We start from the raw sequence: 16,999 nt of genomic DNA on the forward strand, positions 1-16,999 counted from the left end.
AGTAACATTCGATTCCAAATTTTTTATGTATTGCTTTTTCTCCTTCCTAATTAGATTTTTAACCTTCCTACGTAATTCTTTATATTTCTCATTATTCCAATTAGATTTCATTTTAATTTTTCTATAGTAATTCTTCTCTTTCAGTACGCTTTTAACTTCATTTGTAAACCAAACTGGAAACTTTTTCGCATTTTTATAAAATATATATTTAGGTACATTATTTGCTATCACGTTGTTCCAAACTGTATAAAATTTATCCAGAGCCCTATTTACATCTGTTTCATCAAAAACGAGGCTCCAGTCGGCATCTCTCACCTCTATACTTAGCTGTTGAAAGTCGGCTTTTTGAAATTATACCAGGACTCCTGTACTTTATATGTATGTTTTTTAATATTTTTTGTATTGATTGTGAAATTAAGAGTTGGATGATAGTAATCTTCTTTTACAAAAGGAAGAAAGTCTCTACTTACTACAATTGTATTATATTCCGACCCCATTATCAGGTCCAATATTCTTTCTTGATCATTTTTTATATCGTTAAATAACTTAAATGAATTGAAATCAATGAAATCTCGTAATAAGTTGAATTGCTCGTTGAAATTATCGTTGTCAATAAATGTGTTGGTAATACCCTGAATATTGAAATCACCTACTATAAATGTGTTATTAATATTGGTTATATGTTGTTGCAGGAATTCGTACATTGACTTATATGTATCATTTGAGCTGCTTGGTGGTATATAAATAAGGACCATAGTATATTTTTGATTACTCACCTTGAAGTCAACTACCAATGCCTCAAAAAATCTGCAATATTTGACATAACGTAATATTTTGTAATTTTTCTTAATTGCTATTAATACTCCTCCTCCCTTACTCTTATTAGTTAGTATCAAATCTCTATCGGCTCTGAGTATGTTATATAGTTCCGCGTCAACAACCTCCCCATCACTTATTTCATCTTGCAACCACGTCTCTACTGCTAGGATGACATCAAACTCATCGTCAAGTGATCTACTATGAAAATCAAGTAATTTTGTATTAAGTCCCCTACAGTTCTGGTAGTATACGTTCATGGTATAGGCCACTTGCTGAAAAACTAGGTACGCTATGAGCTCTCATAAAAAAAAATTCAGTAATTCTGAATAAAAAAATGAATTATGGATTATATATTATGTCTGATAATGATCAACAGAAAATTACATTGACAGAAATCTGTAGTGTGCGAAAGCCTTTACAGGATACACAAAACAAATTCGTACCCATACTTTTTTTTTGTTTACAAACTTTTTTGTTTCTACGAAAGGTCTGAGTCCTCATCAATAATTTTTACACCATTGCCATATTTTGCAAAAATTCGTCCATTTACAGTCCAGACGTTTCCATATTTTTCATTAGCTTTCTTTTTGAGTTTATATCGCTGACTTGTAAGGTCTTCGTTGATAAATATTCTTCTTCCCTTCAATGACGACTTTGCTTTGTATACTTCATTTCTTTTTAGATTAGTAACGAATTCAATGACAACTGTTCTTGGTTTCGTGTTTACGTCTGGTGATTTGCCTAAACGAAATACATTATCAATTTCCAAGACATTGCACGCCACTTTTAAGTCTTCATTAATGACTTTAAGAACTCTCTCTGGCAGATTTTCGTTAGGCATCTCACTCATTCCCACCAGTCGTAAAGAGTTCATTCTTGATTTTTGCTCTATATAATCAAGTTTGTTTGTGATTAATTTGATATGCTGCTTATTCTCCCTAGTAGATTCTTCCACAGTTTTTCTAACTAGATCACAAATTTTGTTCTCCATTCTGGCTTCCATTTGCTTGAACAGTTCGGTTATTTTCTCCATCTGACTGTCCATTTTGGTATTGATTTTCGGAACTAGCTTCTCGACTAGTGTATCGAGTTGGCCATCATCAAAATTCGACACAGTATTGCTCCTCATTTTACTCATTCTCACAACTGGCAACAATGTATAAGTACTGCTTTGTTTGATATTCAAAGTGTCGTTTCTAGTTTACCTTTTTTTCCCATATATATATATATATATATATATATATATATATATATATATATATATATATATATCTATAATATATATATATATATATATATATATATATATATATATATAGTCTAGTTGAAAAAAACAGACATCACCAGAAGATGGCAAATGAGACTTTCCCGAAACGTTGTGAAAATAATCCTTATGGGGAGAAAATACACAGAACACGGAGCGAAACCCGAGATAACAGCTCATCATACTTTATCCGTGAGAATCTTCGAGTTAACATATATATATATATATATATATATATATATATATATATAATCTTGAACCCTTTTACCCTCAGGGTGTCGGGTTTATATATATATATATATATATATATATAATTAATAGATAAGAAGTACTCTTTGATCATTCCCATATTGATTTCAATTTAAGAGCCATTGATTGGAATCAATAAGGGAATGATCAAAGAGTACTTATCTATTAATTTTTGATTTTCATGGAATTATTTTCCAGCAGCTTGACTGCAATAACCTTTCTAGATTTCATATATATATATATATATATATATATATATATATATATATATATATATATATATATATATATATTTGAATTGAAGGGGTTATATTTTTAGGGGTTATATTTTTGGGAAAGAAAGTTTTTTGGCTTCCTACTACTCCATCTTGATATAAAAAAAATATGGGAATCTTCCAAAGAAAGGAAGGAAGTTTTCAATTTGAAAATAAGTAACTCTATACATGGAGGTGTAGATCATATAAAGAAGCAACTGGAAGAAAGCCCTCCTGAAACAGCTACTTTCATATAAAGATTAAATTACACGAAAGAAAAAACATTTTTCGAAACAAATACTTTTACATGAACACTTAATTATACAGAAGATACTTTTCTCTACTCAGTTTGTCTTTGTTCTTTTACCATAATATGTTGAAGTTACAAATTTCTTGATTTCTGATTGTTTGATCTGGAGGTATATTAATATGTACATAAATTTTAGGCTTTGTTTTGTGACTAACTTGTGGATTGTGTGCGATGAAACCATTATTATGTCCTATCTGTATTATTATTTTAATTTAACTATCTAGTTTTTTAGCAGATAAAGGTAACGAGAATGCTCGGAAGTCACTATGTGGTCTCCAAGCTGTTCATTAATATAGAATAACGTATAGGCTAAATTTACGAAGGTATTGTGTAATTTTGGTAATAATTCAACCATAAGTATTAGTAAGTCGGAAAAATTCTTGTTCCTTGAGAGATATCTTAACGTGCGCTGCCTAGACCGTTGGAGTTACATGCAAATAATGTACCGTAAGATTGTTTATCTTGAATATTTCTAAATGAAAGTCTAGGATATCATTAATCTACCTCTTACGTGGTAGCCACTATATGCAAAATATTGAGCCATAAATATAATTGAATTGGATACTTTTTCTACAATGCACATTTTCGAATATTTTTTAAATTCTTATAAAAATTATTACAATTGTCGTTTTAAGTATTGAATATAGATAAACTTTGTCTTTTTCACTAAGTAATTTGGACGAATCCTTTAAAATTTATCACGATAAGATTTCTTGACGCAACGCAGTAAGCCATTACGCATCGCGTCTACTGTAAGACGACGGTGGACGATGCGGTAGTCGAGGGGCAATGGAGCGCCATCGCCGAGAAGCCATGCAGATGCGTGGGGGCAGACGTCATTGACGGTTGTGTTGGTTTTGGTAACATAATTATGTATAGGTAACATAATTCGATTCTCGAAGCTATTCATTACTTAGTGCAGTTCCCACCAAGGCGGGCAAATAGATGTTCAAATAATATTGTTTTGAATTCCGTCAGTTATGAAGTTGGAAAGCTGAAGTTTTGGGTTAGTAAAAAAATATCGTAACTATTTGTTTAAAATGGTCTGTCACGAAACTTAATATGTAACAAACCAAATTCTACGCGGGCGAAGACGCGGGCAACAACTTGTTAAGACGTATTCCTAGTTCTCTTACCGCAGTGTTTATATGCGAAACTACCGGTCTTATGGGGGTTACCTTTTTTATGTGTTTTTATTATGCCATATAGGCAGGAGGGTTTCATGTTGGTGATTCTTTGTATCTCTAATTCAGTGAAAATAAGTTTGGTATTTGAAAGGAAATTTTTCAGTTTTCTTTTTGACTATTTCTTGTTGGGTCTTTCTTGATGACAGTAAGATTTTCATTATGAATGACCGATTCAATTTTATAGATATATGTTTCTCGTTCAAGTATAACGATGGCATTCGATTTATCAGCTTACTGCAAGACCTAGTTGAAATCAGAGCACAAAAAACGAACATACGAGTATGTACCAATCTTGTTCTGAAAGAAGTTTGATAACAGGTAGTTTAATAACAGATATTTTTTCAATTAACAATACAGTAATTACCTTTCAACGCTAAGTAAATATTATCAGATGATTTTTTGAGAAAACAATTCAGTTTTTGTGAGTATATAGTTATAAAGTAATCACGTCAATATTTTATCTATCCAAACAAACATATTTTCAATTGCAGTGTCCGTAGAGGAAGATGTAGGAGATACGAAATCGCCTAATAAACAAGAGATAAGATATTGTAATCGTATAAATATATAATCACTTATATTACGAGTATTTACAATATTCTATAGATTCTCAGTGGTTGTTGAACTCATCGATAAAGTTAACGTAAGTGTTTTTGATTATTACCTGAGCAAGTAGATTATTCAATGTACCAGATTGAAATATTTGATTATGAACATGAATTGGCGTGAAGTTATCCACAGATTTCTGGCCACACATGCCGACGTAGAGGAAAATAAAAATCTGTGGTTGGGATACAAAATTATTAGCACCCGTACTAATATCTGTGGCTGGAAATACCTATTCACTATAGGTTGAACGTGAAATTATTGAGACTATTTGGTGTTTAACATTTTTATAGAGTCTTGAGTAGATTGAGGCGTTGATAATCCTTTTCTCATCAACAATACAGATTAAGGGAAAAATAAAATTGAAAATATTAGACTTACTTTCCAATACCCCATATAGAAATGATATCCGATGATGTGCATCCATCAAAATTACACAACTTCCATAGTTTCTTGGGAAGATTAACTTGGTGATAACAGTTTTCTTGTTATCTAAACAGATTTCGAAAAAGAAATTGTTGAAACAATCAGACTCATTTTTTGAGATTCCTTGTATTCATGAAAATCACACAACTCTTATAGAATTTTGAATAGATCAACACAGTGAAAACCGTTTTTTGTTACCCATACGGAATTCGAGAATAAAATTGTTGAAACGATCAAACTAACTTTTTCAACCCCTTGTAGAATTGAAACCAGATGATGTGCGTGCATAAAAATCGCATAAGTCTTATGGAATCTTGGGTAGATTGACGTAGTGATAACAATTTTCTTGTCACCCGAAGAGATTTCGAAAACAAAAATGTTGAAACAATCAGACTCATTTTATGAGATTCCTTGTAGAATTGGAACCAGAAGATGTGCGTTCATGAAAACTACATAACTGTTATAGAATCTTGGGTAGATCGATGTAATGAAAACCGTTTTCTTGTCACCCATACAGATTTCCAGGAAAAAATATTGAAACAATCAGACTCACTTTTTAAAACACCTTGTAGAATTGGAACTAGAAGATGTACGTTCATGAAAATTACACAACTGTTATAGAATCTTAGTAAGATCGATATAGTGTAAACCGTTTTCTTGTCACCCATACAGATTTCCAGGAAAAAATATTGAAACAATCAGACTCACTTTTTAAAACACCTTGTAGAATTGGAACTAGAAGATGTGCGTTCATAAAAATTACACAACTGTTATAGAATCTTAGTAAGATCGATATATTGTAAACCATTTTCTTGTCACCCATACAGATTTTCAGGAAAAAATATTGAAACAATCAGACTCACTTTTTAAAACACCTTGTAGAATTGGAACTAGAAGATGTGCGTTCATGAAAATTACACATCTGTTATAGAATCTCAGGTAGATCGATATAGTGAAAACTGTTTTCTTGTCACCCATACAGATTTCGATAAAAAAGTGTTGCAACAAACAGACTCATTTTTTGAGATTCCTTGTAGAATTGGAACCAGAAGATGTACGTTCATGAAAACTACATAACTGTTGTAGAATCTTGGGTAGATCGATATAGTGAAAAATGTTTTCTTGTCACCCATGAAGATTTCGATAAAAAAAATTATGCAACAATCAAACTCATTTTTTTGAGATTCCTTGTAGAATTGAAATCAGAAGACAAGAAAACGGTTTCCACTGTATCGATCTACCCAAGATTCTATAACAGTTGTGTAATTTTCATGAACGCACATCTTCTGGTTCTAATTCTACAAGGAATCTCAAAAAATGAGTCTGGTTGTTGCAACAATTTTTTTCTCGAAATCTGTATGGGTGACAAGAAAACAGTTTTCACTATATCGATCTACCCAAGATTCTATAACAGTTATGTAATTTTCATGAACGCACATCTTCTGGTTCCAATTCTACAAGGAATCTCAAAAAATGAGTCTGATTGTTGCAACAATTTTTTTCTCGAAATCTGTATGGGTGACAAGAAAACAGTTTTCACTATATCGATCTACCCAAGATTCTATAACAGTTATGTAATTTTCATGCACGCACATCTTCTGGTTCCAATTCTACAAGGAATCTCAAAAAATGAGTCTGATTGTTGCAACAATTTTTTTCTCGAAAACTGTATGGGTGACATGAAAACAGTTTTCACTATATAGATCTACCTAAGATTCTATAACAGTTTTGTAATTTTCATGAACGCACATCTTCTAGTTCCAATTCTACAAGGTGTTTTAAAAAGTGAGTCTGATTGTTTCAATATTTTTTCCTGAAAATCTGTATGGGTGACAAGAAAATGGTTTACAATATATCGATCTTACTAAGATTCTATAACAGTTGTGTAATTTTTATGAACGCACATCTTCTAGTTCCAATTCTACAAGGTGTTTTAAAAAGTGAGTCTGATTGTTTCAATATTTTTTCCTGGAAATCTGTATGGGTGACAAGAAAACGGTTTACACTATATCAATCTAACTGAGATTCTATAACAGTTGTGCGATTTTCATGAACGCACATCTTCTAGTTCCAATTCTACAAGGTGTTTTAAAAAGTGAGTCTGATTGTTTCAATATTTTTTCCTGGAAATCTGTATGGGTGACAAGAAAACGGTTTACACTATATCAATCTAACTAAGATTCTATAACAGTTGTGTAATTTTCATGAACGCACATCTTCTAGTTCCAATTCTACAAGGTGTTTTAAAAAGTGAGTCTGATTGTTTCAATATTTTTTCGTGGAAATCTGTATGGGTGACAAGGAAACGGTTTTCACTATATCGATCTACCCAAGATTTCATAACAGTTATGTAATTTTCATGAACGCACATCTTCTAGTTCCAATTCTACTAGGTGTTTTAAAAAGTGAGTCTGATTGTTTCAATATTTTTTCCTGGAAATCTGTATGGGTGACAAGAAAACGGTTTACACTATATCAATCTAACTAAGATTCTATAACAGTTATGTAGTTTTCATGAACGCACATCTTCTGGTTCCAATTCTACAAGGAATCTCAAAAGATGAGTCTGATTGTTGCAACAATTTTTTTCTCGAAAACTGTATGAGTGACATGAAAACAGTTTTCACTATATAGATATACCTAAGATTCTATAACAGTTGTGTAATTTTCATGAACGCTCATCTTCTAGTTCCAATTCTACAAGGTGTTTTAAAAAGTGAGTCTGATTGTTTCAATATTTTTTCCTGGAAATCTGTATGGGTGACAAGAAAACGGTTTTCACTATATCGATCTACCCAAGATTCTATAACAGTTATGTAGTTATCATGAACGCACATCTTCTGGTTCCAATTCTACAAGGAATCTCATAAAATGAGTCTGATTGTTTCAACATTTTTGTTTTCGAAATCTCTTCGGGTAACAAGAAAATTGTTATCACTACGTCAATCTACCCAAGATTCCATAAGACTTACGCGATTTTTATGCACGCACATCATCTGGTTTCAATTCTACAAGGGGTTGAAAAAGTTAGTTTGATCGTTTCAACAATTTTATTCTCGAATTCCGTATGGGTAACAAAAAAACGGTTTTCACTGTGTTGATCTATTCAAAATTCTATAAGAGTTGTGTGATTTTCATGAATATAAGGAATCTCAAAAAATGAGTCTGATTGTTTCAACAATTTCTTTTTCGAAATCTGTTTAGATAACAAGAAAACTGTTATCACCAAGTTAATCTTCTCAAGAAACTATGGAAGTTGTGTAATTTTGATGGACGCACATCATCGGATATCATTTCTATATGGGGTATTGGAAAGTAAGTCTAATATTTTCAATTTTATTTTTCCCTTAATCTGTATTGTTGATGAGAAAAGGATTATCAACGCCTCAATCTACTCAAGACTCTATAAAAATGTTAAACACCAAATAGTCTCAATAATTTCACGTTCAACCTATAGTGAATAGGTATTTCCAGCCACAGATATTAGTACGGGTGCTAATAATTTTGTATCCCAACCACAGATTTTTATTTTCCTCTACGTCGGCATGTGTGGCCAGAAATCTGTGGATAACTTCACGCCAATTGAACATGAACACTTTATTGTGAGATTTTCACTGAACAGTTTTACAGAAACGCTTTTTTGTGAAACTCTTTAGTGAAAGTCTCACAATGAAGTGTTTTTTGAATAAGTTATAGATTTTCATCAAGTATTTATATATATATATATATATATATATATATATATATATATATATATATATATATATATATACAGGGTCCTGCAACAGTGGCGCGGTGTTCCATATCTCTATATAGGAAGCAGATAGGAATCTAATTTTCTATAATATTACCTTATTGCTCGAGCTCGACAAAATAAAAATATTGGCGGTCACACAGGGTGTTCGATTTTTTCTGGGCGGATCCCAACTGTGTCTTTTTAAATGGCAACCTATATTTTTTATCGCTTTTTCGGTTTCTTCATAGAAAATAAAATAAACTTTATGTGTATCTGCACTTCGAAAATATTGACGGTTTTCGAGATATCTAGCATGACAGGTTTTTTTTTTCCAATATTCGTCACTCAGAATATTTGAAATTATAAAGTGGTGCCAAGTCCAGTTGAAATTTTTTTTTGGTCGAATATTCTACATTGGTAACTCTCTCAAACGATATATCTGAAATCGACCTGTGATATACAGGGTATGAAAAACCGCTTGCCAAATATTGTAAATGAAAATTTGCAAAATCTTCCTTATATTAAATGGAACACCCTGTATATTATTGATCCATAAGAAGCGCCAACGAAACCTCTACAAATTTCATTAAGTATTCCCTATGGCTAAGTTCAATAGTTTTTCTTAAATGAGCATTTCTTTAGAAAAATGGTCATTTTTTCAAAGCGAAATCCATTTGACGACTGATAAAAATATACGAAAGATATCTTGTTTCAATTTTGTACATTAGAAGGTGTCCAAACAAATATTTTTTAATGAAATAAATGTATGTACCTATCACTTTTTGCTAAATGGAAAATTATTTTTTCATTGGATGCAGAATTTCACTCATAAATCGTGCAATATCAAACCAAACAAGTTAAAAGAAAGAAACATTATAAATAACTATTTTTTTCATGTTATTATATTCATTCAAAGCTTGAGTTCTAGATATTCAAATTTGTCAACTGGCAAATTACAAAACTACAAAAGGGAGAGTTTAATTAAGGTTGATAATGAAACTTTTATAAAATATGTTCAACATGTCTTCCATTTTCTTGAATGCAGAGCTGAAGTCTATGTTTGAAAGACTGTTCTACCCTGCGCAAGACAGCTGGTGTAATGCTGCGAAAAGCATTCGTTATTCTAAGTCGCATATTTTCGGGAGAAGTTGGTGGCTCAACGTAAACCATATTTTTTATGTATCCCCATAAGAAAAAATCTAGTTTCGTCAAATCTGGTGATCTAGCGGGCCACCGTACAGGCCCATTCCGTCCTATCCATTTATTGGGAAATACTTCATTTAGATGATCTCTCACTTCTGCCGAATAGTGAGCAGGTGCACCATCATGTTGTACCCACATTCTATTGCGGAGGTCAAGAGGAATATCATCTAACAAACCTGGTAAATCATTTCGTAAGAAATTGAGATACATTGCACCATTCATATGTCCCTCAAAAAAGTATGGACCAATTACATATTCTCCAATGATGCCTCCCCAGACATTTATCGACCACCTATGTTGATAATCCACCTGTCTCAATAAGTGAGGATTTTCTGTCGCATAATAATGGTAATTATGTCGATTTACAAATCCATTTTTATGGAATGTCGATTCATCCGACCATAAAATATTATTGAAAAAATATTCGTTTCGACGAATTTTGTTCATGGCCCAATTGCAAAATCTCACTCTTTTCTCGAAATCAGCATACAGTAGTTCTTGATGTAACTGAACGTGGTATGGATGCAAGCGATGTTTCTTCAATACTCGTTGCACTGATCTCTCACTTATATCCACTATTTCCCCAATTTGTCGTTGACTCCTACTAGGATCTTCTTCAACAGCAAGAAGAACTTGCAATTCATTATCTTCATTAGTAGCTGGCTTGATGCGCTCATGTTTGGAATAATTAATAGATCCAGTTTCAACGAATCGTCCCAAGACCTTTCGGAAAGATCTTTCATCTGGATGCCTTCTATCTGGATACCGTTGAGAATAAATTCTACTTGCCAATAAACAATTCCTGTCTGATTCACATAATATGAAAATCATATCAATCAAATCACTTTTTGATAACAACATTCTGATGAAATTATACCGACAGTTCAACTTCACGATTGACTAAAAATTTCAATATTCATTTGCAGCCAAATATTTTGTTCTGTCATTTGCCAGACTACTTGATTTCCAATAAATATTTCATTCGCTGAAAGGTTGTTTTAGACCGAAAGAATATGGCACAAATTCCGAGATTTTTGAAATTATTGTAACTATTCAAGAACGTCCATTTTGTGGTGTAATTCGCAACTTGTTTATCTAGCAACAGGTAATTTTAGGAATGGGCGATATTTTAAGGAAAGGGTATTTTTTGTATATTCTTATCAGTCGTCAAATGGATTTCGCTTTGAAAAAATGACCATTTTTCGAAAGAAATGCTCATTTAAGAAAAACTATTGAACTTAGCCATAGGGAATACTTAATGAAATTTGTAGAAGTTTCGTTGGCGCTTCTTATGGATCAATAATATACAGGGTGTTCCATTTAATCTAAGGAAGATTTTGCAAATTTTCATTTACAATATTTGGCAAGCGGTTTTTCATACCCTGTATATCACAGGTCGATTTCAGATATATCGTTTGAGAGAGTTACCAATGTAGAATATTCGACCAAAAAAAAATTTCAACTGGACTTGGCACCACTTTATAATTTCAAATATTCTGAGTGACGAATATTGGAAAAAAAAACCTGTCATGCTAGATATCTCGAAAACCGTCAATATTTTCGGAGTGCAGATATACATAAAGTTTATTTTATTTTCTATGAAGAAACCGAAAAAGCGATAAAAAATATAGGTTGCCATTTAAAAAGACACAGTTGGGATCCGCCCAGAGAAAATCGAACACCCTGTGTGACCGCCAATATTTTTATTTTGTCGAGCTCGAGCAATAAGGTAATATTATAGAAAATTAGATTCCTATCTGCTTCCTATATAGAGATATGGAACACCGCGCCACTGTTGCAGGACCCTATATATATATATATATATATATATATATATATATATATATATATATATATATATATATATATATATATATATATATATATATATATATATATACGACAAACTTTACGTCCTTTAATATTTTTTAGAGGAATTTTAGTTATCAAACATTACCAAAATTTAATTGTTTTTACTAATAGCGGAGACGCTAATAATAGACAACAATCATGCAATATGCAACAAGTCCAGCTTCTACATCGACCACCGAACGAAATTCGTCCTCTGACTTCAACTGCAGCGTTCACTGCAAGCCAACGAGATGAAACCAGAACCTAAAGAGTGATCTAACACCACACAGCGCTGTTTCAGCCCGCTATAGGTTTCATTAGTGATGCTGGACTGAACCACGAATACATAGCTAAACTCAACTGAAAAAGTACAGAGTACTACGTTTCCCCCTGATATTCGTGAACTGATTCTACTTTCGATTCCAAAGATGTCTTTTTCATATAAGGAGATGCCATCACATTTGATGAATCAGACTTGTGCTTTGAGTCCAACAATGCAATAGCCTGGCACCACTGATGAAACTTTTGGCAGGTGTTGTCTTGTCTGGTGTTGGATCACGAAAGCTTCGATTTTTGACCTGTGATTTCAAATAATTGCCTTGCAGTGGATTCTTCAGTAGAAGATTGAGGGCTAATTTTGTTCAGGTCGATGTTGAAGTTAGGCTTTACAACGGACCACCTTGGAAAGTCTCGTTAAAGTTTGAAATTCACTGATTGATTCTTCTATCGATAATATGGTGATTTCGTGAGTAGATATGTCATCGCCTTTACTTACCCTATGTATTAATCATCAATTTAGGAGAAGATAATCTCTTTAATGAAATGAATAAAAACACTTTTGTCTAATAACAACTAGTTATTTTTATTTATCATTATCAAGTATAAAACTAGAATGTGAAATTTGAAAACTCGGTTACCTATATCGAGAGTTTTCAGGTAAGATAGAAGGACAGGTAGTTAAACGAACCAGGGTGTCAACTTTAAAATTCAACAATGAAGATGCTACGCGATGTTTTTGAACAAGATAATTAAATTTACAATAGGGTTGCCGAAAATCAAAAACACCACTAACATGCCCGACTAGGTCAGTGGTTTGCACAAAGTCGTGGGTGCAACTAATTAAAAAAAGAAAAACAATGATTTTCAACTAAATGGGGAAGCGCCACCAATTTTTGTTGGCCAGTTAAAAATCGGAAAACTGCCCAGTTATTGGGGAAGCCCACTATTGAAATATTTAACTTCTCATAAAAGTAATAATTCTATTTGCAATGACTAAGGAAGTTTATTACAATAATAAAAAAAAAGAAATACAGTGACCCCTCTGTATGCCGATTACTCACTTCAATTGCTAGATTACCACTATCATAATACATTCGCTAATATGTGCTAATATGTGACGTCACGTAAAAGCTTACACCACTCCTCTCAATGAGGTAACTTGTACATTTTATTATAGGAAATAAATAAACACCGGGTTCTTTATTCAAATAACTTAGTCTAAACTTAGCTGCTTTTCGGGTGCTCCTTTTTCGTAAGCTGCCAGGGAATGAATACTGATCCGGCAGTATCGGTGGATACGGATGTAGTAGGAATCTGTTAATATTCCCAGTGGTAATTATTAGTAACGGTAACGATCAGGAAACTTCTTCAAGAGACTGATCTGGCAATCGATTTCAATTTCCCAAATTCAAGCTGATGCAAATACGCCTTTCTTAGGAATATTCTAACACCCTCCTAATAATCGAGGGTGTTTCCAACACAAAACAGACAAAGATCGTCCTCTGAGAATTGAGAGAAAATACTGACTATTTGCCCTTTTTATAAAAATCCTGCTTTTGCAGCGGTGGTTTCCAATATTGTCCCAAAATACTCCAAACTTCACAATATCAAAAAGGAACCACAGTTGGCTGAAAATTCGAAAATCCCTTCTAGGTAGTTAACGAGCGAAATAATTCAACCAGGCAATCAGTTCATTCAGCAATTCACGATCGAAAAATATCTTTTCGCCAAAATTTCCGTCCTTATCCTTATGTCCTTGGGTGTGAGAAAAAAAGGAACACAACCTATTTACCGACCTAGTCGGTGTCATAGGCGGGTTAGAAAGGTTTTAAATATACATAAATTCGCATGTGGAAATGAATAAACTAACCGATTATTAAAAGTATAAATAAATTGTTTAATTTATAACAAAGCAAAATTGTATCGTAACAATCCCCCCTTTACTCCCTTGAGAAAATTTCATAGAGATAATTTTCTCCACATAAACTACAGAAGGAAGGAAATAACGACTAGAAGAGAAAAAAAAAAGTATTAATAAGAATAAAGTAACTACACGCAGTAATGATATCTTGACACCTCGTAAACGACTATTATTTCATATTCCATCTGAGTCTTCCGGAGGATGAGATTTTAAATCCTTCCCATGCCAAATAGAGGTTTTACCTTCGGAATCTTTAATTTCGTAAGTCCATGGCGATACTATTCTTGAAATAGTCATAGGTCCAACATACTTTTCGGCTAGTTTGGAAGTGAAATATTTGGTAGCGTCAGATAGTGCATAATTCTTTCGATATACTAATTGTCCTACTGTGAACTTGTCTGGACGACGACGTAAATCGTACTGACGTTTTGATCGTTTAAAAGCTTTTTCCAAATGTGCTTGTACGTCCTTATAAATACGCGAAAATGCCTGAATTTTATCATTGATTGAATGTTGAGGATATAAAGAATCGATAGGATTGTAGGTTGCAGATTTACCGTCCAATATGACTTCACGTCCAAAATTAACAAAATTGGGAGTGTACTGCGTCACCTCATGTTTTGAAGACCTGATAGCGTAAGCAATTTTTGGAGGATACTGATCCCATAGCCGATGATTTTTAGAAACATAGGCAGTGAGCATGGATTTAATAACGCGATTAACCCGTTCAGTTGGATTAGTCTGTGGATGATAATTTGCGTTATAGGAAATATCAAAATTATATTTCATGGAAAGATCTCTAAATAGTTTACTCCGAAACTGTACTCCATTATCAACTATCAAAGTTTTCGGAGAACCAAACATCAACAAGACATTGTCTTCAATGATCTGAGTCACAGTACTCGCAGTTGCGGTTCGTAAAGGAAATAGAAGAACAAACTTACTGAATGAATCACATACAGCAAGAATAAAACGGTAACCTTTGCACGTTTTAGGTAATGGTCCCATTAGGTCAGCACTGACGAGCTGCCAAGGTCGAGAGGCAGTGGGAGTTTTACTTAGCATTAAACCAATTGCTTTATTTTGGTCAGGTTTGGTAACGTTACAAACATGACAATGTTTTATATAGCGAGTCACGTCAGCTCTCAGTTTTGGCCAGTAATATTGGTTGGCTATTCGTGCTACAGTTTTGAAAATGCCTGCATGTCCTGCGGTGGGGTCGTCATGAAAACGGGAAATAATATCTCGCCTTTTCTCCTTTGGAACTACTAATCGCCATTCATCGGACGGCTCCGATATCTCAGGATATTTTAGACGAACATGTTTGAATAATCTAAGCTGGTCATCAACTCTATACGAAGGATAACGAAACGGGTAATTTGTGATATTATCACGTAGTTTCAGATACCATCGATCGGAAGATGAAAATGAATAGTCATTTTCTGGCATTCTGGTCACGCCTACTTCTACAGACTCCGTTAAAAGATTAACAGATCGAGACAAAAAATCAGGAACAATATGTTCTGATCCCTTTCTGTGAATAATTTCATAATCATAAGGTTGTAGTCGTAAAGCCCAACGTTCTAGACGACCTTGAGGATCTTTCAGATTATGTAACCACTTCAAAGAGTGACAATCAGTGATTATTTTGAAATGGAATCCCTCCAAATAATGTCTCAGTTTTTCTACTGCCCAAATAACCGCAATACATTCTCTTTCGGTTGCACTATATTTTCGCTCCTGATGAGTTAGCGATCTGGAAAGGTAGCAGATTACTTTCTCTCCTTCCTCAAAATATTGACTGAGCACAGCACCAATTCCAAATGCTGACGAATCAGTTTGCAAATAAAACGTTTTCTGAAAATCTGGACATGTGAGGATAGGAGCACTAACCAAACATTTCTTAAGATATTTAAAAGATTTCTCACATTCCTCTGTCCAACGAAAAGGTATATTTTTCTTTGTGAGATTAGTTAAAGGTGCAACAATAGTGGAGAACTGTGGGACAAATCGACGGTACCACGAAGCGGTGCCTACAAACTGTCGAATTTGTTTGGCATTATTTGGTACCGGAATATTCAACATGGCTTCAACTTTCGAAGGATCAGGTCTCAATCCAAACTGATCCACAATGTAACCCAAATATCTCAGTTCAGAGCGGCAAAAGTAACATTTTTCGAAACTAACAATCAACCCTGATGTATGTAGTCTATCAAAAATTTTTATCAGAATGTCGATATGTGATTCAAAGTCCTGAGATACCACTATGATATCATCAAGATATACAAAAACGTAAGGTTGTAAATCTGGTCCTAAGATAGAATCTATTAGCCTTTGCCAAGTAGCAGGAGCATTAGTCAGACCGAAGGGCATGACTTTGAAACGATACAAGCCACCAGGGACCGTAAATGCCGTTAAATCTCTACATGATTCGGCTATAGGTACCTGCCAGTAAGCGCTTTTTATATCTAACGAGCTTAAGTATTTCGCGTCACGTAACTGATCCAGAATAGATGATATGTAGGGTAGGGGATATGCGTCTTTGACTGTAACCGCATTGAGTTGACGATAATCTACACAAAAGCGGTACGATCCATCCTTTTTTCTTATCAGGCAAACAGGAGAAGACCACGGACTTTTACAAGGCTCAATAATATCGTTTTGAAGCATCTTCTGAATCTCATCATCGATCACTTTTTGTTTAGGCGGAGATACCTGATAGTATCTCTGCTTAATGGGTTTGGCATTACTAACCAGTTCAATTGTATGAGATACAAGATGAGTCCTACCCAGGCAAGTTCCCATAATTTTTTTCTTTTCTTCGATCAAGGAATTCAGTACGTCTTTCTGTTGGAGACTCAACAAGGATTCATCCTGAATACTGCTAACTTGAA

At 33.5% G+C, this 16,999-nt stretch overlaps 1 protein-coding gene across 1 annotated transcript in view; it reads left to right on the top strand.

Annotated features, from left to right (window-relative positions):
• The first annotated feature begins 4,574 nt into the window (after positions 1-4,574).
• LOC111506368 (ornithine aminotransferase, mitochondrial-like) overlaps positions 4,575-16,999 on the top strand; it is a 62,148-nt gene continuing 49,723 nt past the window's right edge. The window contains exon 1 of the mRNA XM_074173061.1: positions 4,575-4,726. The gene's annotated coding sequence lies outside the window, so the exon portion shown is untranslated. The remainder of the gene's footprint in view (positions 4,727-16,999) is intronic.

This window comes from Leptinotarsa decemlineata, unplaced genomic scaffold, assembly GCF_025532065.1.
Source record: "Leptinotarsa decemlineata unplaced genomic scaffold, Ldec_3_MD MMD2_tig00000199_RagTag_RagTag, whole genome shotgun sequence".
In the NCBI taxonomy this organism is placed as follows: domain Eukaryota; kingdom Metazoa; phylum Arthropoda; class Insecta; order Coleoptera; family Chrysomelidae; genus Leptinotarsa; species Leptinotarsa decemlineata.